Genomic DNA, 25,512 nt, shown 5'->3' on the forward strand with positions numbered 1-25,512 from the left:
TGCTGGGGAGTTTCTCTCTCTCTCTCTCTCTCTCTCTCTCTCTCTCGCTCTCTCTCTCTCTCTCTCTCTCTCTCTCTGCCCCTTCCCTGCTCGCATGTGCTTTCTATCAAAATAAATAAACATTAAAAAAAATAAAATGAGGTAGGATTTATTTCAATTTAATCTAATTTAAGGCATTCTAATTTTGGATTTTAAGTCAACAGCCTAACCTGGATATACACTGTTTTATTCTGGGTTTTACGAACCAAACAAAGCCTGAGACAGGGATTCAGGTGCCATGCCTTATTGAAGGGATGTTCTTCAGGAAGAGGCTGTAGGAGAAGAGGTGATGCAGGCTAGGGAAGGGAGAAAAGCTGAGCAAGGATGTGGTTTCAGGTAAATTCTAGCCTTGGCTACACGTGGATTTGCTGTGGCGATGAAAGGAGGGGCAATGGAGGCATATATCACAGCATAAACCACAGCACGCCTTGTCACCCAAGGATGTCAGCCAGTCAGTGTGTGTGTGTGTGTGTGTGTGTGTGTGTGGTTGGGTTGGGATGGGATGGGATGGGATGGGGAGGAGGCATGTGGTAATTCCCTGGTAAGGTGGCTCCTGTCTACACTGGCATTGGCCTGGTAAAGGGGGATCTGGACAAGGTATCAACACAGATTCTGCTATATGTACATTTGAATTTTATTTTCACCAACTTTAAGGCCTTTAGAAATAACTTTTCTATATAATTTGCTGAAAGGAGGAGAATGAAGGTAGAATATGTGGCCTAAACTTTATACCAGGTGTTTCACCCAGATTGGCAGATAGGTGTAGGTTTAGATGAAGTAGGTAAGAGTCTTCATTTAGAAATCAGGTTTCATAATTTTCTAAGACTCACTTTGAATTTTCTAGTTGCCATTTTAAGACTTCCCACTTTGTGTGCTTAGTTTTTTTCCCTGTTGCTCGGAGAGTGACTCAAATGCTAACCAGATCCTATGTTCTGCTGTTAGTAGGGTACAGGCTTTACAAGATGGTTTGAAAGAAGTGGATCAAACACATCTCAGTACATTTTCCCCAGGCCATGTGATAAGACAGGAGGGCCCTGGATGCAGTCCTTTAGGCCACTGGGTATTTGAAAATGAAGTTGTTTATTCACACTGCTAACTCTTTAGTTTCATCAGCTTATCTTTCTTCCTCAATTCTTGACCTGAAACATTTGAGTCCAGGAAGGCTGGGAACATGAAGGTCTGTGTCACTCTTCCTTCTGAAGTAAATACCACAAGGTAATCCCAGCACACAGTGTGGAACTGAGGGATATTCATTCCTCAACAAAGATTACTGAGCCTATGAGAACCAGGTGTTCTTTGAGGTTCTGGGTGTGTGTCAATAAACCAAAACTGACCAAGTCTCTGCCCTCATGCCATTCACGTGCTAGTGGGCCAAAAACTCATGTAAGCAAATATAATAATGTATCAGTAGGAGAGATACAGTAGGGATAAAAATAAAACAGGACAAAGAGTTAAGGAATGTTGGCTGGTTGCTATTTTATTTAGACTGGTGAGGGGGAAGGAGCTCTTGGATACAGGAACAGTTGAGAGTGACCAACAGAGCCATGGGGGTGAAGGGAAGAAAAGAGGTCCAAGTATCAGGTACAGGACTTACAAGTATGGAAAGGCATCTTGCTGAGAGAATAATGTGTGGAGAGGCATCCTACTGAGAAGATAATGTGGCTGTTAGGATGGGATGGAGGCCTGGAGACACCTAGGAGCTCACCTAGCAACAAAATCTTTTGGTTGATAATTTTATAATGATTTTTATTTTTATATTGTCAATGCCATTTTTACAATGAAGACTTTGAAGCGTTCAAATGACTTCATTTAGATTTTGGTTCCTACAGAAATTCTAATTCTACTGAAATATAGATAAAGACACACACATATCAAAGTTATATATATTAAAATACAATATTTAAAATTGCCTTCATGCTTTTGTAGAAAACCCAGCCCTGGAGTGGCCTCTGATAACGAAAATCCATGGAAATTTTTAGTAAGAATGTCAAAAATGGAATCAAAAGATTGCTTCATGTTGTTTTTTGAGAAAGCAGCTGTTGCTCAATGAAGGAATGATGGCCTTTCAAATTTGGGTTCTGTCAGGGAGGGAATGAGATATCAGCAAGGAAAGGGGATTAGAATGACTCAGGGCTTCCGCGTAATTTAAGGTGCTTCCCTCACACCTTTCCATGGAATGCCAGGAGGAGCTTGTTTCTTAGGGTCTTCTCAATCTTTAGCATTACTAAAGTTCCATTTTCTTGCTATTTTTGACTACTTGATTTTTCTCCTCTCTTCTGTTGCTTGCTTATTATTTGAGTGCTCTTTCTCACTTTTTTCCTCTCTCCTCCCTTTCTGGAAAGCTAGCTGATTATTTTTCTAATTCTAATGAAAGGAAACGAAAGAGCCACCCAGATAAGTTTATCTAAGAAGTCCTAATTTCCTGGTGTCTTTTGTTGTTATTTTGGTTTCCTTTTTATGTCAATATATAGCAGTCGTAAAGTAGGTTTAGCTGTTTTTTTTTTTTAAGTTCAAATATATCCGGAATATAAACCGGCACAAATATGATGACAGAAGAGACCCAAGAAATGTTTGTATTATTTAGGATGAATTTAATTCTAGTTGAAAGCTGACTTCCTGGGTGACGCACTATGAGGGACTCTGAATCCCTGGCTCCATGGTGTATGTGGGTTGGTGTTGGAATGCTAAGCACTTATCAGTTAGTCTCCACTCTACCATGGCTTGTTGTGACCCAGGTGTATAGTCAGCCTGTCACCTTCCTGGACAAGCCCCTTGGAACAGAGATGAATTGGATGCATGAAACGTGTAAAAGGGCTGGGGGAGTCTGAAGCAGCTGTGTATTATTCAAAGATTAAAACACTTCATATGCAGTTTGAAAAGACTGAATAATCAAGGGAAAGCAAAGAGAATTAAGAGCCTTCTGTAGGCAGCTTGCTTGTGTTTTGGAAGCCCATCAGGTCTCTGACTGATGATTTCATTTCACAGGTCTTTAGTTTTATGTTGCTTTTTGGCCATGGCTGGAAACCTCAGTGAAACACTTTTATCCTAGAATTGGAAGGATCAACCACCTTGTTGAATGAATATGTGCAATGCAAGGTATAGGAACAGACTAAGAAACAAGCGAGAATATAATTAAATCTCATTTCCCCCTGATCCCCATCTTAACTGTTTGTGCTTTATAATTTTACATCTCGGACAACTATTGTGATGTGGAAGACCTGGTATATATCAACATTTTCAAGGACTCTATTTAAGCCAAATACATCCTTATAGAAATGCTTTTTTTGTATATATATTTTTCTTACCTCCTGTATTAGTTTCCTATAACAAAGTACCACGAACTTGGTGGCTTAGAACAAAAGAAACTTATTTTCTCACAGATCTAGAGGCCAGAAGTCTGAAATCAAGGTGGTGGTCAGGGCTGTGCTCTCTCTGAAGTCTTTATAGAGCATCCTTCCTTGTTCCCCCTCCCCCTGCTTTTTAAAATTTATTTATTTATTTTAAGAGAGAGAGGGGCAGAGAGCGAGGGAGAGAGAATCTCAAACAGGCTCCATACCACCAAGTGCAGAGCCAGACGTGGGGCTCAAACCCACTGAACTGTGAGATCATGACCTGAGCCAAAACCAAGAGTCAGACACTTAACTGACTGAACCACCCAGGTGCCCCAAGTCCTTCCTTGCCCTTTTCCTCACTTCCGGTAGTTGCTGGAAATCCTTGGCATTCTTTGGCTTGTAGATGAGTTATTCTAATTTCTGCCTCCATTGTCACATGGTATTTTCCCTGTGTCTCTCTGTGTGTTTTTGATGGTTTGCTTGCTTGTTTTGTTTTGTTCTTGTTTTTCTTATAAGGACAGGAGCCGTGGATTAGGACCCACCTTAATTCAGTATGACTTCATTGTAACTAATTAAATCTATAAAGACCTATTTTCAAATAAGGTCATATTGTGGGTCCAAGTAGACATGAATTTTGGAGGGATTCTATTCAACCCAGACCCCACCCGCATCCTACTAGATTGCAAGCAATTGTGAAAGAAAAGACTATACCTTATTTGTTCGAGTAGCACTTGGAACCCAGTGGATGCTTAATAAATGGTTGTTAAATAAAATGACAGCTTTACTTTGAACATTTAAATGTGCTGACAGCTCAGAGCCTGGAACCTGCTTTGGATTCTGTGTCTCTCTCTCTCTCTGCCCCTCCCCACTTGCACTCTGTCTCTCTCTCTCTCAAAAATAAATAAAACATTAAAAATTAAAAAAAAGAAATAATAAGAGATTTAAATGATGCCTAAGAATATTAATATATATTTATATATCCATCCATATATATATAAAATAAATACAAATAAAATAAATATATATGTATAAAATAAAATATGTATAAAATAAATATGTAAAAAATAAGTGTATAAATAAAATATATACACAAAGAGATATGTATATTTTAATGTATCATTTATATATGATTTTAAAGAAGTTAGGCACCATGGAATAGTTCCTATTAGTCTTTTTAAGATGGAAAATAGTTTAAGTCTGTTACCTATAGGAAATGACTAAGTAGATCCTTTTGCTTTCTCGCATTTACTCTTAACTTTCCAGGCAGCAAATTTGACATTAAGGGTATAGACAGTGTGAACATATAATTAAATATTTTTAAAAAAAATATTATTTTAACGTTCTTGATAATCCTAATGTTCTTAACAATTCCTTAGTAAATGGAGATTGGCAGCTTTGAAATTAACCCACTTTAATCTATTCTGAAAGTTACAAGAATGGAGAGTGGCAAAATGTTCCTTCACTGAGATATCTATTCCTAAAGACTCAATCATGGGTGCAGAAATGGAGGTACTTCCCTGAGAGGCCTACCTAGGAGAAGAAGCAGAAGACATGCACATCTGTTCTGTCCTGGAACGGTCCTAATCACTTTTCTGGCATCAATTTATTGCCACAGAAATAACGATGATGTCACAAATTTAGCACTCTGACTTCATGATACCACAAGACCTTTGCTTTCTTTTACTTTCTTTATACAGGAGGTGGACAACATCTACTATGAAAGGAAAAAAAAGCATCTTGTTTGAATAAAAGCCAGTAATTTACAAAAGTGGAGACAAAAATTAATAACTACCTAGGGAGGAAAAAATGGGGTTTTCTGAAGTAGATTTTCACCTACCCTTTAGAGCAGGACATCTTAAGTTTTGAGATATGTCTCTAATCAATACACCTGATTTGTAATAAAGTAAAATACATAGAGGATGATGCTAATACATGTAATAATATACAAAATTTAAGATAAAGTTTCGTTAAGTTTACTTACCTATTTGTCTTCATAAGGTTAAAAACTCTGATGATAAATCCCTGCAGAAAGACAGTTCTATTGGGATGTCAAAGTTTTTCTCCTCACAGCTTGCATTTAATATAATGAATAGCATGAAAGTTAATTGTTTTATTAAACTAAAACATAGGAATGGCACAATAGATTTATATTTGTGTGGCTTCCGTTAAAATAAACTTTCTATTTTAGAACAGTTTTGAATTTACAGAAAATAATATGAGGTAATACAGAATTCCTGTGGATCCCACATCTAGTTTCCCCTATTAATAATATCTTACATCTGTATGATATATTTGCTAAAATTAATGAGCCTATATTGATTTATTATTATTAACTAAGGTCCATGCTTTATTCATATTTCCTTAGTTTTTAATCTAATGTTATTTTTCTATTCCAAGATCCCATCCAGGATATTATATTACATTTTAGTTGTAATGTCTCCTGAGTCTCCTCTCGGCTGTGACCATTTCTTAGATTTTCCTTGTTTTTGATGATCTTGGCAGTTTTGAGTAGTACCAGTTGGGTATTTTGTAAAATACTCTTTTATTGGAATTTAACATTTTCTCATGATTTGATTGGGTTCACAGGTTCTTGGGAGGAGGACCACAGAAGTACAATGCCATTTTCATCACATTGTCTCAGGAATACGTACTATCCACACGCCTTGACACTGTTAATCTTAGCCTTCATTACTTGGTCAGGAGGTGCTTTTATAATTTCACTACCCTAAGTTACTATCTCCTCCCAACCTCCATACCCCCACACCCCCTGCCTTTCTCTATTATATTCTTTGTGTAGCCCACACTTAAGGAGTTTTGGGGTGTGGGGTTATGCTCCATTTCCTTGAATATAGAGTATCTACATACATTATTTGGAATTTCTGCACAGGAGAATTGTCTCTTCTCTCTATATTGATTTATTCAGTCATTTATCTAGATTAGTGTAGACTCATGGATATTTATTTTATGCCTTGGATTACAAACCCAGACTACTTTATGAATTTTGTTCAAATTGTTCCAGCTTTGCCTATTGAGAACTCTTTCACAAGTTAGTTCTTGTATTCTATGTATAATTTTTAGGTCAGCCAAACTAAATTTTAATAGACCATGACCTCTCTTTCCCCCTTCATACAATCACTATATAAGATAATTTTGGAGAAGAGGGCATTATTTGGCCATGGTATTAGTAGGTAGTTTGGCCAGATAGTAACATCCATTTTCTACCTTTGTTTTCATTTCTATCTTTTGTTAATTTATATCTCAAGAAAAATAGACATGTTTCACGATTTAGGTTAATATAAGTTTGCCAATTATTTTATGCTCTAAGTAGATTTTTAAGCCTATTGGGTGTTGGGGAAAAAAGCTGGGGATGTGGAAGGTGAAGCAACCTCCTACAGCAGTTTTCTCATCTTTCACTGACATTTTGCTTTTGCTTGAAGATATTATACTTGAAATATGATCTCTCCCCTAGAGAAAGAGCATGCTTGGTCCTCCTTTATCCCTTTCACCTGCTTTCTTACACTCTTCCCCTTTTGTCTCTGGCACAACAATGGGGAAACACCCTGCTAGGGCAAAGTTTATGTCCCAATCTCACACTCCTGTCCCTTTACAGCACCCCCTCAGCCAGCAGCTCAAACCGCTTTCCAGTAGCCACACCTGAGGAAAAAGGTCTAGACATTTTTGTTGTTGTTGTTACTTTTTCCTCCTCTCAGGGACAACACCCAATTGAAAACAGTCTGATAGTTTCGAGTAGAGTGTTTTTAGGGTTTGTAGAGAAATTGGTGTTATGATTTTTTAAAGTAGTTACCACTGTGTTATATTTGGCATTAGAATTTCAATTCAGAATATAAATACCACTCAAAGACACAAGATACAGCATAATAAAAGGAAATGAGAGGTAAGAGGTGGGGTTCTTCAGTTACTTTGTGGTTTCGTAGTATATAGGGCATGAATATATCATAAATCATTGATTTAGTATTCATTTATTTTGTTGTTGGCACTATGATCTTTTAAAATGAAATTTTTTATTAGCTTGGATCTATAATCTGTGTCACTAGAAAGCTTTGCCAACCTCTTTTATGTGTTGTTGTTTATTTCTTTATCTTTTTATTGCCAGTGACAAGGCATAGAGCAAAGCTTAACTAAATAACACAAAACACCATTACATCGCTTAGTAACACGGAGGTGAAAGAAAGACATGAAGAAATTGATATTACAGAGACACTGTGTTATACTTACTGCATTAACCCAACGGACTTCTTCAAGTAAACCCTGGGCTCTGTTCATCCAGAGATTTTTAGGTCCATGTGATGATTTGTCTAGAGAGGTTTTTCACGAAAGATCTGTTGGCATTTCTTTATCTTTTATCAAATAGATATTTAGAAAAACATGTTAATTTCCATTTTGAAATGATGTGCTTATGAAAGATTCATAAGGTTGCAAGGTAGTGTTATTTTTACTTATTATGGGTTTGAAATATGAATAGTACATGTGTAAGTCTCCTTTCCGGGTTTAGGAAGGGCTTATGTAGCACTGGAGTGAAGTGGAAGAAATTCCCTCTACAGTGAGGCTGTTTTAAATTTAACTTTCAACATTTTAGGAGTTAGATCACAAGCTGAGGCAGGGCATATGGCATTAAATACCTGGATGTGCCTTATGTTATGGATATGAATTTAGTGTTGATCAGAGTAAAGCCTTTTATTTTTTGGCATCTAAAGGATAAATGAAAACCCTCCATCTGTGACTGGTGCAGTGTTCCAGAAAGGTGTTCTAAAAATTATAAAGGATTATCATGCTTTTCATAAATACAACCTGTCAAATCCATATAGCTGAAGAAGTTGGGAATAGTCTATGAATTCTAGAAGTCCTTGTTCAAAAATATTTCACTCAAGTCAGGTGTTCTGATATCCTTTCTACCTCGTTTTGTTATGAATGAATTTAAGGCATCAATGAGCTAATATAATTATTTCGATTTTTCCTCAGTGGTAGTCCAGTTATTGTTCAAACTCCTTAAGTATCCAGGTTGTATGCTTCCTAACGTTATGTACTCACATCCATTATTACATCTTAGGCAAGAAGACCAACGAGTTTGTAGGGATGGGGTTGAACAGTATTTAGTGGAATTAATAAATCATTTATATTTATTAGAAATGCACAATATAGTTTTCTAGCTTTAAAGGAGGAAAAACAAAGCAAAACCAAGAAATTTGGTGATGAAGCAGCTGTCATGGCCTATAGCCAGAAAGTGCAATATCTTCTGTACTCAACAACCACAGCTATTACGGAAATATTACTTCTGGGGCAATGGAAGATAGACACAATCCTGAAATGCCAAGCCCTTTTCCACTGTGCAAGCTAAAGTACCTACCACAGGTGTGTGGCCTCATGCATTCCATTAAGTGCATCATTTCCTAGAGGCTGCTGTCCTTAGGATGCAAAGTACAGCCCAGAAGTGTGTACTAAATATATGGAATTTTAATTTTTATCAAGAAGCTCTGTTTCTCATTCAAGTTTATGTTGTTGAGAGGAGGACTGGGTAGTGTTTGTCTTCATACCCTCCATAGTATTCCCATGGTGCCTTATACTTAGTAGGTTCTCATAATCTTTTTTGTGTGTGTGTGAAATTGAATTGCTAACTGGATATAGGGGGACTTGGGAAATTATAACTGCTGGTTGAATATATATTCAAATTTTTAGACATTAATTGGATAATATTTTGAGGCCAATTATGTGCCAGTACCATGTGTTTTTTTTGTGGGGGGGGGTAAGCAAATGTAGATAGGTATAGGCCCTCACTCTCACAGAGTGGGAGTGATGAGAGTAAAATTTTTTAAAAATTAAAGTATTATTAACCAGATGGTCATATAAATTAATATGTAAATCAATGCACAAGAAAATTTTTTTAGAATATTTTATTTTCCAACTTAACTGGCATGTATCAGAAGACAGCTTACCAAGTGTGATAAGTTGTAATTTAAATTCATTTAAATTTATCAGATCATTTTGACAATTTGTAGGTCGTTGGTTGATTTTTAGATGAAGTCAAGGTGGTATTTTGTTGGAGAAGGTTGTCAGTAGTTATGATGCTCTTTCTCAATCAGGATGTTAATCACATCAGACTTTTCCAAAAACCACCCCCATCAATCTCCCTGGGTCAGCATTTCTATGCTGGAGGGCAGCTGACACCATATCCTTGGGAGGGCTGAGTACATGCCTGGATGTCAGTGGTTCCCTTATTATGGCCTGGACCTAGGGAGATTCTGCCTTAGCTCACTGTCAACAGCACCTCCACCAGTGCTTCCTGCCCTGCCATCTACATACTACATACCTGTCTGACCTGCACTGTGCTACCCTGAGGCAGTCATAGCCATTTCCCATGACTCTCCTGCCATGGTCATCTCTTGGTGCACTAGATGGATGTGCAGGTAGAGGTAGTAGATATCCATCCACCACCACAGCACCCTGCCCCGTTCCCAGACTCTTGTCACTGCTCCATGGCAATATCCTTAGGTAGCATGTAATAAGGCATTAAGTGTTTAGATTAAAAGTAGGTTAATATTTTAATAACCAGTGCAGAGAAATATCAGCATTGTATACTGGTATCTATATAATATCTTTGATTTTTAAATTGCTAGAAAAGAGCCCTCTTCTGATTGTACATGGATAATTAGTAAAATCAGGAAGAGATAATGTTAATAAATAACGTATATCTTTGTTGAATGAGAATTTGTCTGCAAGGATTTTGGGGGGGGTCGTGAGAGGATTACGGGTCATATATAACTCTATGATACGTATGATGACAACAAGATTGGGTCTTGGAAAATTTCCACACTGTCTTTGGGATCACAGTGTAAGGTTAATAACAGTCTTACTTACAGTATGAGTGTAAAGCTTGTACGTTAGTCAACAATAAATTGAGGTGACAATAAAAGTGTCTGGGAGAGTCCTTTGTGCTCTAGAGTAATTCAGTAGATATTAGTTGACCTGATTTTATGAAGCCACTGGCACAGTGCTAAAAATATGATTGTATATATTAGCTGTGGCCCCATAACTGAAATGTTAATCTCAGTAGATTACTGCTCATATTTATGGCAGTAAAATATTTATGTTCTGAATCAATGAATAAATAATGCTGATGGATCAAAATATGGTTCAGGGTTATAAGTAAAAGAAGCTAATACAATAGGAACAAAATTTATGTATGGATGCATAATGAACAGATATGAAATACTTTATAATTAAGTGATAAATGACAGCGTTATTAATAACTACTTAATGATAAATACTTTTTTAAAATTTTTAGTAAAATATACATAACAAAACTTATTCTAAAAATTTTATCATTTTTTAAGTATACAGTTCTGTAGTATTAAGTACATGCACATTGTTGTACAACTTGATGATAAATTCTTATTAAGAGCAAGGTCATGCTATATCCTGTAGGGTTTTTTAACAAATGGTAAAAATCACATATTTTCAGAGTCATCAACTACAGTTCAACTGAGTCTTGATACAGGAATATAAGTCGTAAGGAGCATACAGAGGAGGAACACAGATAATTTGGTGCAAACTTCACCACTTTTAAATACGTTTTAGTATATATTCTAGGATGTTGGTACACTTTTTTCTTTGTATTTGAGCCAGTACTTTCTTCACACAATGACAGTATATTATTAATAGTTTATAGTGGAAATTCAGTGTATGAATCCATCCTTAGTAACTGACATTTACACCAAGTAGGTAGTTCCTGGTACCTATTACTATAGAGATATATGGAGATGGGTAAGAAATATATTAAAAGATCAAACATTCGTCCTTCATATATTGAAGGTGTTACAGACTAATGGAGTTCTGGAGTGCTTAGAACAGCTGGATTTTTAGAAGACCTTTGTTTTTTTCAGAGAGTTAAATTAACATTAATTACTATGTATTAAGGCAATATAAAGTCATGGTTAAAATTTAGCATTGCTGTTTATTCCTATTAAACATGTAATGTGACATAAATGGAAATTAAATGTGAAAGAATATTATTATGTTTGAGAATCTTAAAAGTTTTACACTTTTTCCTTAAAATTAAAATATAGACCACTTTCCTATTTATGCTCTTTTAACTTTAAAATTCCTAGATCATGCACTAGATTCCAGAACACCTTTTACTGATAAAAATCCATTTACTGATAAGATTAAAATTTCCTTCTTTAGTAATAAGGTTTTAATGCAGGACAACTGGTGAAATCATTTCATATACAAATATTTTTGAAAGTAAAAAAAAACTAAACTAAAATTCCTTGTGTCCTCTTCACTAATCAATTTGAATATTTGATTTTTAATTTTTGAATACTCTTATAATGTTAAGAAATCCACAAATATTTTGGATAACAATATTAGTACTGCTTAGGCATTGTAGTCTCATATTAAAAGATATTGATGCTTTTCATTTTGAAGTTCTTTGCTTTTCAAAATCTTCACCATTTTAGTGAGTTATATAAATAAATTAAAAAAAAATTTTTTTTTAAACGTTTATTTACTTTTGAGACAGAGAGAGACAGAGCATGAACGGTAGAGGGTCAGAGAGAGAGAGGGAGACACAGAATCTGAAACAGGCTCCAGGCTCTGAGCTGTCAGCACAGAGCCCGACGCGGGGCTCGAACTCACAGAGCGCGAGATCATGACCTGAGCTGAAGTCGGACGCTTAGCCGACTGAGCCACCCAGGCGCCCCAATAAATATTTTGACAACATTAAAAAATCATTCTGAAAAAAATTCTTACATGGCAATTTCTGCCGGTGTTCTGTTTATGAATGAGTTGGATAAACATAGAGAATGATGAGGATTATGTTTGCATTGTCAAAGGCTATTTCCAAGTAAAAAAAATCTCTAACTTCTAGCTCCTGCAGCATACAGTTGGGATTAAGCGTTATTTCTAACTAAATGTTGCATATTGTGTTCCTCCTGCAAGTTTCTTTGGATCTTAAAACAGGTATGTGATAAATGCCCTGAGAGGCTTTCCTTATGTCATTTTCTTATTTATCTTCATCCAGCTTTCAATTTGAGAAGCCTTCTGAATTCTCTGCCGTTTTACTTTCCATTCAATTCACCTGGCTCCACATCTTCCAAGGATGCAGATCAAACTATGAGCTGTCCAGGTGTTTGATAATTAGGTCACTAGTCTCTCTCCTAAGATTCCTCCTCTCCATCTGAAAAAACACCCTTCTCATTTTAGCAACTCACTATTCTCCAGACTCCCCTTCATGCTACTTTACATATTTATCAGTTTTCCCATGTAGTTCCTCCTGGAGCACTCCCCTTTTTACCAGATGAATATGGTCAGAGGCAGGCACAATTATGGAGAAATCCATCATTGGAAAGATGGCCATTGCTTCTGTTCAAGCTCTAGGAAGACTTCATGTTTTTTGTTTTCCAGCTAGCTTTTCAACTTGTTTCCTAATATTTTATGCCAACATGTGTTTTAGACATAGGTGTTTCTTTCTTTAAACATGTATTAAAATTTTGACTAGTTAGTACATATATAGTGTCAGAAGATTTAAAAAGGTGTATTCTATTGAAAGTCTCTCTCTCAACCCTGTCTCACGTTTGCCCAGTTCCCAATTGGCCGTAATAGATAAAAACATCCAGAGATTTGTTGTTTGTATGAGCTAGTACACACTTATATTTACATGTTCTTTTTTTCCTCTCTATTTTAAGGCAGAGTGAGCCATACTTATATTCTTCTGTATCATCAGCCAGGCTAGATTACCATGTTGATTTTAAAATCTCCATGCCTTAAAACTGCATAGAATTATATCTCACTCACACTGCGTGTCTATTGTGAGTCACCTCTAGCCTTGGTTCAGGTCATTGCCTCTCAAGAATCCAGGCTGATTGAGCAACATCTAGTTGGAGCAGTGCTAGACTAATGGCAGAGGGATAAAAAGGCATGGTAAACTACGTGCTGGCTCTTAAATCTTCTGTCTGGAAGTAATACATGACATATATACCCACATTTCATTGGGCAAATCAAGTCACATCTTTCCTCAGGTTCAAAAGGGTTGCGTATGTATAATTCTCCTGCAGGGAGAGGCAGCAGGAGTTAAGAATAACTGGTGAATAGTAACCCAGTCTGCCCTAATCAGTAATGAAGACCTCAGTATCATTTTACAGCTGCGCTGCCTTCCATTGAATGGATGTGCCATAATTTAATAGGTTTCTAATTAATAGATACTAGGTTTTTAATCTTATTACAAATGGTTCTGAAAGGCATTATTTCATATGAATGTGAGTACCCCTTTAGGGTAATTCTGAGGAGTGAAATTGCTGGATCAAAAGCATATGTATTTGTAATATTGATTGAGACCACTAAATTGCCTTCCAGTTTATACCAGCAGCCTGTGAGAGTGCATGTTTCTTTTATGCTCACCAATACAATGTTTCATTAGACCTTTTGGAATTTAACAGGTCTGCCAGGTATAAATGGTATCCCAGTACAGTTTTAATCAATTTTTTAAATAAATGACATTGAGTATTGTTTAATATATTGAAGGGTCATTTGCATTTCTTTCTTTGGAAACTATCTGTTCATGTCCATTGGGTATTTTTCTGCTGAGAGATTGATCTTTCTCTTGTTGACTTCTGAGAATTCTTAATCTGTTGAGGAGATTATCATTTAATAATTACTTAAAAAATCAACTGACTTTTGACTTTGCTTATGTATTCTTGTCTTTTAATTATGATATTTGTATATCTATCTCTTGCTTTGTTTGCTTTGTAATATTCAAGTCTTTTTATTTGTGTAGTAAAATTTATTTTTCCTATGTATTTCAAATGTTGAGCCACTGTATTAGTTTTCTATGTTGTGTAACTAATTACCACCAATTTAGCAGTGTCAAACAACATACATTTATTATCTTATAGCTTCTGTGGGTCAAAAGTCTGGGAACTACTCAGTGTAGGGGGTCCTCTGCTCAGGGTCTCACACAAAGCTGCAATCAATGTATTGGCCGGACTGTGTTCTTGTGTTCTTATCTGGAGACTTAACACTGGAAAAATTTACTTCCCAGCACCCTCTAGTTGCTGGCAGAATTAATTTCTTTTCCTCTGTAGGATTCTTGGACTCTTGAAAAAGACAGGATGGGAAAGAGTGAGAGAGGGAAAGAGGGAGAGCGACTATCAAAATTGATGCTGCACTCTTATATAACCAGACTGAGACATAATTATATAAATCCCATGATATTTGCCATATTCTGTTGGTTAGAAGCAAGTCGTTGGTCCATCCATACTGACCTAGAGGGGATTTTCACAAAGACATGAATACCAGGAGTCAGGGATGATCGTGATCACTTTAAGGTCTGTCCACCATAGTCATAATAAGAAAGGTCTTACCATGAGGTTTTAAAGACATTTGCCATTCTTTAATATATCTATGGTTCATTTATTTACATTTAAATCTTTTGATCCATTTGGAGTTTATCCGGTTGTACTATGTGAAGCATGGATCTAATTTAATCTTTTCCCCCAAGGACTACTCAGCTGTTCCATGACCATCCATTAAAAAGTCCAACTTTCATATGTAAAGTCATTTAAATATCTAGAAGTATCTCTGGGTATTGTAGGCAGAGCAATGGTCTTCCAAAGATGTCTGCATCCTAACTCCTGAATCTATGAATATGTTATATTATATGGCAAAGTGGAATTCAAGTAGCAGATGTGATCTGGTTTACTAATCAGCTGACATTTGGATAGAGAAATTATTGTGGATTATCTGGATGAACACAGCAGAGTCACAGGGTTCTTTAAAAAAATTTTTTAAATGTTTATTCATTTTTGAGAGACAGAAAGAGAGCACGAGTGGGGTAGGGGCAGAGAGAGAGGGAGACACAGAATCTGAAGCAGGCTCCAGTCTCCGAGCTGTTAGCACAGAGCCCGACATGGGGCTCAAACCCACAAACTGTGAGACCATGAATTTAGCCGAAGTCAGACACTTAATGGATTGAGCCACTCAAGCACCCCAGAGTCACGGGGTTCTTAAAAGTGAAAGCAGGAGGCAGAAGGAGAGTCAGAGTCAGAGTGATGTGATTGCAGAAAGACTTGACCAACCACCTACATTTTGAGCGTGGCAGGGGCCATAAGGTGAGAAATTCAGGAAGCTTCTAAAAGCTGGAAAAGGCAAGAAAAAGGATCTTCCCTAGAGCCTTTAGAAAGAATACAGCCCTGCTGATGCCTTGATATTAGCCCACTGAGACTAATTTTCGACTCACCCTCCATCTTTATTGAGGTATAATTGGCAAATGAAAATTGTATATATTTAAGGTGTACAACATGAGTTGATGACATAATACATTGTGAAATGACTACTACAATCAAGCTAATTTAGATATCCATCACCTCTTATGTGTGTGTGGTGTGAATACTTAAGGTGTATTCTCTTAGAAAATTTCAAGCATACAACACAGTATTATTACATATGGTCACCATGCGGTACATTAGATCCCCAGGGCTTGTTTATCTTATAGCTTGTACCTTTTGATCAACATCTCCCCATTCTTCCCACCCTGAGCTTTTGGCAACCATCATTCTACTTTGCTGTGAGTTCAACTTTTTTATATTTCCCATATAAATGAGATCATATAGTGTTTGCATTTCTGTGTCTGGCTTATTTCACTTCACATTTTTATCCATGGTGTTGCAAGTGGCGGGATTTCCTTTTCTTTATGGCTGAATAATATTGCATTATATACAATATACATATAATATTCCATTATGTAGATTATATATATATTTATCAGTTAAAAGATATAGTGAAATGAAAGTCAAAGCTGTAACAGCAAAAGGGGCACAGCATAATAGATTAAATACTTAGAAATAATTTTTCAAATAAATGTACAAAATTTATTATTCTGATACTCGCTAAAGCTCATGTTAATTTTGGTAGTTTTTCATTTGACTTTTTCACACTAGTTGTATAATCCTCTTATCTACAAATAGTTCTATTTGTTCTGTCCATCTTTATCTACAAATAATTTTTTTTCTATTTTTAACCAAATCAGCTTATACAGGCCATAGAAGTTAAGTGGTTAGTGGTGATAGTGGGATTCCTTGTACCTGATGGTAGTGGAATGCCTCCAGTATTTCCTCTGTTAACAATGTTTTTGAGGTAAATGATTTTAAGGACTTAGCCACTAATTTCTACTTAGTTGAGTGTGTATTTGTTTGTCAAATGACTTTGTAGTGGCTATGGAGAATACCATGTGACTTTTCTTCAGATGTATTAAATAATCATTTGGTCATTTATTTTAAGAAAATCTGTTGAAAGCTAACTTATGTACCAGGTACTATTGTAGGCATATGGAATACAATGGTGAAGGAAAGCTTATAATAATGACAAAAAGCTTATAATAATGGCAGGAGAGAGATAGAGACAATAAATGAAAATGATGATATGTAAGTACATTGACTCAGTTCCAGAAGATGATACGGAAGTGCTGTAGCAAGTGCTAGAGAAAAAGAGATGACACAGAGTAAGGCAAGAAATCAGAAGTACCATGGGTGAGAGTAGGAGAGTTGCAATTTTAAACAGAGTGGACAGCATAAGCTTTATTGTGTAGGTGACACTGAAGCAAGATATCTTAGGAGGTGAGGGACTTAACCTCGCAGATACTTGGTGGAAGCTTGTATTGGAAGCTTTGCAGACAAAGAGTATAATAATGTGAAGATGTTAGGGCAGGAATGTTCCTGGAATGTTTGAGGAGCAGCAAAGTTCAGTGTGTCTGGAGCCATATGACTGAGGGGAGAAGTGACAGAGACAACAGTTGCCAGATTATATAGACTTTTTAGGTCAGTGTAAGAATTTTTGGCTCTTCCTCTGAGTGAAACAGGAAGTCTTCAGAGATTTTGGAACAGAGAAATGACATGATCTGACTTATATGTTAAAGTGATACATTTATTTTAAATAGTATTAATGCCCCCAATGTTTGTAGCAGCACTATTGACAATAGCCGAAGTATGGAAAGAGTCCAAATGTCCATCGATGGATTAATGGATAAAGAAGATATGGTGTATACATATACAATGGAGTATTACTTGGCAATCAAAAAGAATGAAGTCTTGCCATTTGTGACTACGTGGATGGAACTGGAGGGTATTATGCTAAGCGAGATTAGTCAGAGAAAGACAAATATCATATGACTTCACTCCTATGAGGACTTTAAGATACAAAACAGATGAACATAAGGGAAGGGAAAAATAATATAAAATAATATAAAAACAGGGAGGAGGACAAAACATAAGAGACTCTTAAATACGGAGGACAGAGGATTACTGGAGGGGTTGTGGGAGTAGGGATAGGCTAAATGGGTAAAGGGCATTAAGGAATCTACTCCTGAAATCATTGTTGCACTATATGCTAACTAACTTGGATGTAAATTAAAAATAAAATAAAATAAAAACTTCAAAAAAATAGTATTAATGCATTTTCTCATATCAAATGATCTTCAAAGTCATATTTGGTCCTGATACACTATTCTGCTTTTCAAAGTATCAATGGATTCTGTTCGCTAATATTATCTTTAGTATTTTTACATTGATAGTCAAAAGTGAAATTGCTCTGAAGTTTGTGTTTGTGTGTATGTGTGTGTGTGTTGAGTAGTATGCATATCCTCAAGATTAATATTAGTGTTTTACTCACTTCATAAAAAAATTTGAGAGGCTTGCTTCATTTTTCTATGTTTTTCAATGCTTAAAGAAAATTGGTATTATCCTTTTTAAAAAAGGTTTGCTGGAATTCCCCTGGGAAAGCAGAGACATATTTCTAATCTCTATTCCTGCATTAGACCACAGAAGAGAAGTCGCTTTGTAGGGTTCTGTGTAGAAAAAAAAAAGTAAAGTGGTAGAGATATTTGGGCTTTTAAGAAATTTCTTTTATGAAATAATGCAAGGAAAAGCCTTTGTGAGTTTTTCTTATATGAGGAAACAGAATTTGATTTTGTTCTCAATGTTCAATGTGATTCTCACATCAAATTAAATCAAAAGTATTTATTGAGCATCTACTATATGATTATTAAATGAATGTATACTTGAAATTATATTGTGTCTTAAGTAATGACTGTTGTAAAAAGCCATTTAAAGTTTTGATATTGCATAAAATGTTTATTTACATTTGAGAGAGGGGGAGGGGAGGAGAGGCGGTATACAAGCAGGGGAGGGGCAGAGAGAGAGAGAGAGACAGAGACAGAATATGAAGCAGGCTCCAGGCTCTGAGCTGTCAGCACAGAGCCTGACATGGGGTTTGAACTCACGAACCGTGAGTTGAAGTTGGACACTCAACCAACCGAGCCACCTAGGCGCCCCGATATTGTATAAAATGTTTTAAATTACTAGCTCTTGATGTTTTCTATCTTATATCCTACTAATTACTCTATTCAATTTTATCATTTTTGCACACAGAGGGTGGCCCATGCTATCTTTTAAATCATCACTGTTTTCTAAGTAGAAACTGAAAGAAGAACTAGGAACCCCCAGACTAAAAGCTAGAGGCTCTTAGCTTTAATAGGAAGAGCAAGTTGTTGTCTTAGCCTGCACTTTCAAGATACCTTCCATAAAATGAAATAATTAGCTCAAAGAAATATTTGCATCCTCATATTCAATGCAGCGTTATATGCAATAGCCACAGCACGGAATCAACTAAAGTATCAGTGTGGTATGTGTATATGTGTGTGTGTATTGTGTACATCTATATCTATATCATCTATATAAATCTGTATCTATATTCCATTGTATGTGTACATAAAAAGAAGAAGTGGTCATTTCAACAGCACATATACTAAAATTGGAATGATACAGAGAAGATTAACATGGCCTCTGTGCAAGGATGACATAAAAAGTAGGAAATCTTGCATTTTGTGACAACGTGGATGAACCTGGAGGACATTATGCTAATGAAATAAGCCAGACTCAGAAAGGCAAATACTGTGTCATCTCACATGTGGAATCTAAAAAAGCCAAACTCAGAAACAGTAGGATGATGTTTGCCAGGGCCTGAGACTGTGGGAAATGGAGAGATGGTAGTCAAAGGGTACACACTTTCCATTATGAGATGAATAAGTTCTGGGAATCTAATGTAGAACATGGTTTTATGCATACATAAAAATTGCTAATAGAGTAGATCTTAAATGTTATCACCAAATAAAGGTAAGTATATGAGATGATGGAGGTGTTAACTAACCTGATTGTGGTCCCCGTTTTACAGTATATACATGTATCAAATCATCATGTTGTACAACTTAACTTATTAAAGTGGAATGAACAATGCGGGATTATTTCTCTCTCAAGACAAGTGAAGTGGTAAAGTGATTCCAGGATTGCTTTAGGAACTGTAGAGTTTCAGACCTCTGGGGAGTCTTTTCTTTGATTTTGTTGACCTTCCCTCATTCTCACAATGTGGCTGCCACTATACCAAATATGACATTTTTTCAGCAGTCCTCAAATTCAAGAAAAAAGAGGTAAATGTCTTTGTATATGTTTTTCTTTTATTTTTATCAATAAAATTTTTTTCAGATATTTTGCCACTGGAAATGAATAGGTCAAATGTCTACTAAATATTCTCTGGCAAAGGGAAGGTGGATTGCAATGATTTCCATGAACCAATCATGATTTATTTCCTAGGGCTTGGCCCTTTACTGCTTGAAACCTGAACCAAAATAGGGTCCTGTTCAAAAAAGGGTAATGTGTTCTGGGTAGACATTCAAGTGTTGGCCTCAAGTGCTAAGAGGCAACACTTAGTGATCTTTGCTGGGGGAGGATAGAACCATCTGTGAATATATACTGTTTCATTTCTATATTCTCATATCTTAAAGTCACCAGCTTGAAGCAATGGTTCTCTTGTCTCCAACAGGTCTTCATTCATCTGTATGTTGATGAGTCCCACCCCATTTCTCCAGCCAAACTTCCTGATTTCCAGATCCATAAATATCTAATTGTCTAATCCATAATTATATTTTCACTTGGATGTCTCATAATTATGAAGAATTCAACAGATCCATAGCTCAACTTATGACCTTTAGCCCATCCTGTTCCTCCCCTTGGAGTCCCTGCCTTGGAAAATGGCTCCACTATGTGGAGTTACTGTGGTTCTGCATCTTCATTAAACCTCATGTCTAGTCACTGAATTTTATAATTTTTGACTTCTAAATATCTCTCAGATCCATTCTCTTATATCCATCTCTATTAATTTGCTGTATGATGTAACAAAACATCACAGACTGAGTGGCTTAAAAATGAGAAATTTATTTTCCCATGGTTCTGTAAGCTTGAGGCCCAAAATCAAGGTATATCAGAGTTGAGGCCTCTCTCCTTGGCTTGCAGACTGCCACCTTCTTGCTGTGTCTTCCTATGGTGGACATCTGTATGCACACATCCTTGATGTCTCTCTGTGTGTCTGTATTTCTCTTGTAAGAACACCAGATTAGATTAGGACCTACAGTAACAGCCTCATTTTAATGTAATCACCCCTTTGTAAGGCCCTATGTCCAAATGTAGTCATATGCTGAGGTAATGGGGGTTAAAGTTTCAACAGAGTTGAAGAGAATACAGTTTAGCCCATAACACCATCCAGCTTCTAATTCTTAATTTTGGCTATTATCATCTCTTGCCTAGATTACTGCAACAACCTCTTTTCTTCATCAGTTCTTTCCTTGTTCTCCAGGTAGAGTGTTCTTTATCATGACATCTCATGTTTAAATACCCTCAATAATATTTTGTTACTTTAACCTGGTGTACAAGGCCCTTTGTTATCTGTCTCTGGTCAACCTTTCCATCTTTATTTCTGTACAATTTTTCCTCCACCATGTTCTTCATTAAATTTATTTTCTGGGTATATGGATCATTCAGATTCTCAAAGTGACTTGCTCTACAGACTCTGGGCCCTCAAATACTCACTTGGTAACTTATTCCAGTGTGGAATAATTTGCTGTCTTTTACTTTCTCCATTATCTTGTGTCATCACAACTATGCAAACACCTTTAATCACTAATGGGCATTTAAGAAATCTCATGCATAGTACTAAGGAGGAAATACTAAGAGAGACTCTCAACATTAAAAAAAAATTATTTGGGGCACCTGGGTGGCTCAGTCGGTAAGCATCCGACTTCAGCTCAGGTCATGATCTCACGGTCTGTGAGTTCAAGCCCCGCATCGGGCTCTGTGCTGACAGCTCAGAGCCTGGAGCCTGCTTCAGATTCTGTGTCTCCCTCTCTCTCTGCTCCTCCCCCACTCACACTCTGTCTCTCTCTCAAAAATAAATGAACATTAAAAAATTTTTTTTAAATCTTAAAAAAATTATTTGTTTTTTCAATTTCAGTATAATTAACATATAGTGGTATATTAGTTCCAGGTGTACAATATAGTGATTCAACAATTCTGTACATTATTCAGTGCTCAACGCAATAAGTGTACTCTTAATCCCCTTCACCTATTTCACCCTTTCCCCCACCCCCCACCCCTCTGGTAACCACTAGTTCGCTTTCTATGTTTAAGGGTCTGTTTTTTTGTTTTTCCCTTTTTTTTGTTTGTTTTGTTTCTTAAATTACACATATGAGTGAAATCATGTGCTAATTGTATTTTTCTGACTGACTTACTTCACTTAGTATTATATTCTCTAGATCCGTCCATGTGGCAAATGACAATATTTTATTCTTTTTTATGGCTAATATTCTGTTGTATATAGGTACCTCATATTCTTTATCCATTTATCTATTGATGGAGTTGGGTCGCTTTCATATCTTGCTATTGTAAATATTGCTGAAATAAATACAGGGGTGCATATGTCTTTTCAGATTAGTCTTTTTATATTCTTTGGGTAAATACCCAGTAGTGGAAGTACTGACAAATATGTACTTAATGTACATCATGTATTTAATTTTTTGAGGAAGCTTCATACTGTTTTCCGTAGTAGTCCCACCATTTTGCATTCCCACCAATAGTACATGAGGGTTCCTTTTCCTCCACATCCTTTGCTGTTTCTTATGTTTTTGATTTTAGCCCTTCTGACAGGTAAGAGGTGATATCTCATTGTGGTTTTCATTTGCATTCAGAGACTCCCAGAATTTAACATCTAGGTAATTAATACTAGTTCCTACAAATATAAATATCATATTACTAACATCCGATGGTATTTTCAGGGTCATATGCCAGCTAATGTGACAAAAGTAATCAATGTTTTGCCTTTAGAAATTAAAACACTAAGAGATCTATGGAAGTCAGTGGATCTCTTCCTTTCCCTTTAGAGATCTGCGTATAAATGGCAGTCATATCTTGAAAATATGATCCTGCAATTTCTAGTGATCCAATTGTCATTATATCACCATTCTCTTAAGTTGATGTCATTAGGATCAGAGAGGAAGCATGATTTGTTAAAGCAACTCTTTTATCAGCCTTGTAAATAAGCACTGGAACTTTATAGTTGACTGAGAATCTTTACCTGCTCTACTGCCTTCCATGGAGGTACATTGGCCATAAAAGGAACGAAACCAGTAGTTGTTTGTTTGCCTGGTATAAATTATTACTCACTTTTGAGAGAAAGGAGATAGCTGTTTCTAAGGTTTCTGTGTGTACATTCAACCTAAAAGGCATCGTATTTTCTTACTGATTTTTAAGGGCATGTGAAAAGAATGCACCCCACTCTTTTTTCATTTTTAATTATGCAGCAACATCTTACATAAGTCAAGGAATCACTTCACCTTCATCTAAATTACATGCTTTTTCAATTATTGTACTCAGAATGATCTTTATACAGTCTAAATTTATTGTACTCCTCTTAGAGATGGTATATGTACTTCTAGGAATTTAAATGATGAAAATAATCCAAAAGAGGAAAAGATTTTATGCACAAATGGGTTCATTGAATCATTATTTCCAATTTGAATGATTGACAAATTAGAAGAACAAGAATATTTAATAGTAGGATAAGAATTTAATACTATTTAATAATGGGACAAGAATTAATTACAATTCGATAATAAAATGCAAAAATATTTATGAAGAAGTTGGTGTACAAAGGGAATAGTCTTTGTTATCATGAAAAAAGCAGGAGGGCACCTGGATGGCTCAGTGAGTTAAGCATCTGACTCTTGATTTTGGTTTAGGTCATGATCTCAGGGTTCCTGAGATCAAGCCCCATGTCGGGCTCTGCACTGATGGTGCGGAGCGAGCTTGGGATTCTCTCTCTCCCTCTTTCTCTGCCCCTCCCCTACTCACTCTCTCTCTCAAGATAAACAAACAAAAGCAGGAAACAAACTTCCACTTACAATAGATTAGAGTAATTGTTAAAACACACCCTGTATATACTGAGCAAAGGTGGGAGGAATTAAAACTGAGTATCTCTAGACTATAGAATTATAAAGGATCATTATTTTTTGTGCTTTTCTCTATTTTCTAACTTCTGTATATTTGTTACATACTATTTTTTTTTTTTAATTTTAAGAGAGAGAGCAAGCATGAGTGGGGGAGGGGAGCAGAGGGATAGGGAGAGAATTCTAAGCAGGCTTCATGCTCAGCACAGAGCCCCACTTGTGGCTCAGTCCCACAATGCTGGGATCATAACCTGAACTGGAATCAAGACTTGGAGCCTCAACTGAGTAACGCAGGTGCCCCTGTTATGTACTATTTTTATAATCCATCAACATTTATTTTAAAAATTACATTTGAATAATAATAGCATGGAAAATTTTATATATTATTTTTGTAAGTAGAATGCAAAGCATTAATTGTATTATGATTTTAGTTATGTTTAACAGTGAAGGTAATTGAAGATAAGTATCAAAAGTAACTGCTTCCTTTTTTTTTTCTATTTAAACGAGTTTTTTTTTTTTAAGTGTTTAGTTAAATTCCAGTTAGTTAATATACAGTGTAATAATAGTTTCGGGTGTACAATTTAGTTTCTGAAAAGTAGATTATGATTGTTTGATCTATATATTTTTTAGAATTGCCCATTTTTTCCATGATGCACATACTTTTTTATATGTATGTTTAAAATCAGCAAAAAATGCAAATAATTATTTAAAATATATTGGGACTATTTAAAATATATTGGGACTAATGAATTTCAGATACAAATGGGTAGAAAGTGATCCTGAAATATACATGGGGAAAAGAGAATCAAGAGATTTTATAAGTAGCATCTATAAGCAATATTGGTTGTAAAGCATTTAATAGAGGTTGAATCTGAAAATTTCTTTATGTTATAGGATGATATTTCAATGGGCATTGATCCTAGTCTTAGGATCTATTGTGTTTTTTTTTAATTTTTTTTAATGTTTATTTATTTCTGAGAGAGAGACAGTATGAGTGGGGGAGGGGCAGAGGGAGAGGGAGACACAGAATCTGAAGCAGGCTCCAGGCTCTGAGCTGTCAGCACAGAGCCAGGCGCGGGGCTTGAACCCACAGACCGTGAGATCATGACCTGAGCCAAAGTCGGACACTCAGCCGACTGAGCCACCCAGGCGCCCTGGTTTTGTTGTTTTTTTTTTTAATTACTCATTTTTTTTTATTTTAAATTACCAGTGTGTTATGTGCACATGGGTAAAGTCTAGTAAGTACCAACAGATTCATCAAGAAAAGCACCAGCCGGTCTCTCACAGTCCCCAACCCCCTGCTCAGATACACTTTAACCATTTAAACCATTTTTGATTTTGGCTCTTCTATTAGTTAATGCTATAATTTTAAACAAATATTTAAACACTAATTGATTAGTCAACGTTAGATGTTATTTCTACTTCTCACTGTAAAATATGGCAGATTATCTCATTTATATAAATAATGTCCTCCTCACAATTCCCTCCTTCTTTTCAATTTTGAATAGTTATCTAATTTAGAAAAGTTCTTCAATTATGCATGTGTATAACTTCTGATAATGCACTTTAATCTCTACTCCTGTGTCCTAGTCTTTAGATGGGGTCTCCTTATTCCTCGCTGTGCACTGGGAGGATATTAGACCTCTCTTCCTCTCCACACTTTTTCTGTCTTCCAACTTCTGTTAGCTCTATCTGCTAGATAGCATTTATGTTCCATTCTGAAACCATAATCAATTCTTTCAAACGTTAGCTCTATGTCTGTTCTAAAGATGATGAGTAAGATTACTTTTCCTTCCTCATGGCCCA

The 25,512-nt window shown here is 36.0% G+C and overlaps 1 protein-coding gene and 1 non-coding gene across 2 annotated transcripts in view; both read left to right on the forward strand.

Moving 5' to 3' along the window:
• The window catches only part of INPP4B (inositol polyphosphate-4-phosphatase type II B), a 753,803-nt gene that overhangs the window by 26,506 nt on the left and 701,785 nt on the right, over positions 1-25,512 (forward strand). The gene's annotated exons all lie outside the window — the stretch shown is intronic.
• Positions 19,158-19,263, forward strand: LOC122238204. The gene has a single exon (XR_006217166.1). It is a non-coding gene; the product is annotated as a U6 spliceosomal RNA (small nuclear RNA).

This window comes from Panthera tigris, chromosome B1, assembly GCF_018350195.1.
Source record: "Panthera tigris isolate Pti1 chromosome B1, P.tigris_Pti1_mat1.1, whole genome shotgun sequence".
In the NCBI taxonomy this organism is placed as follows: Eukaryota; Metazoa; Chordata; class Mammalia; order Carnivora; family Felidae; genus Panthera; species Panthera tigris.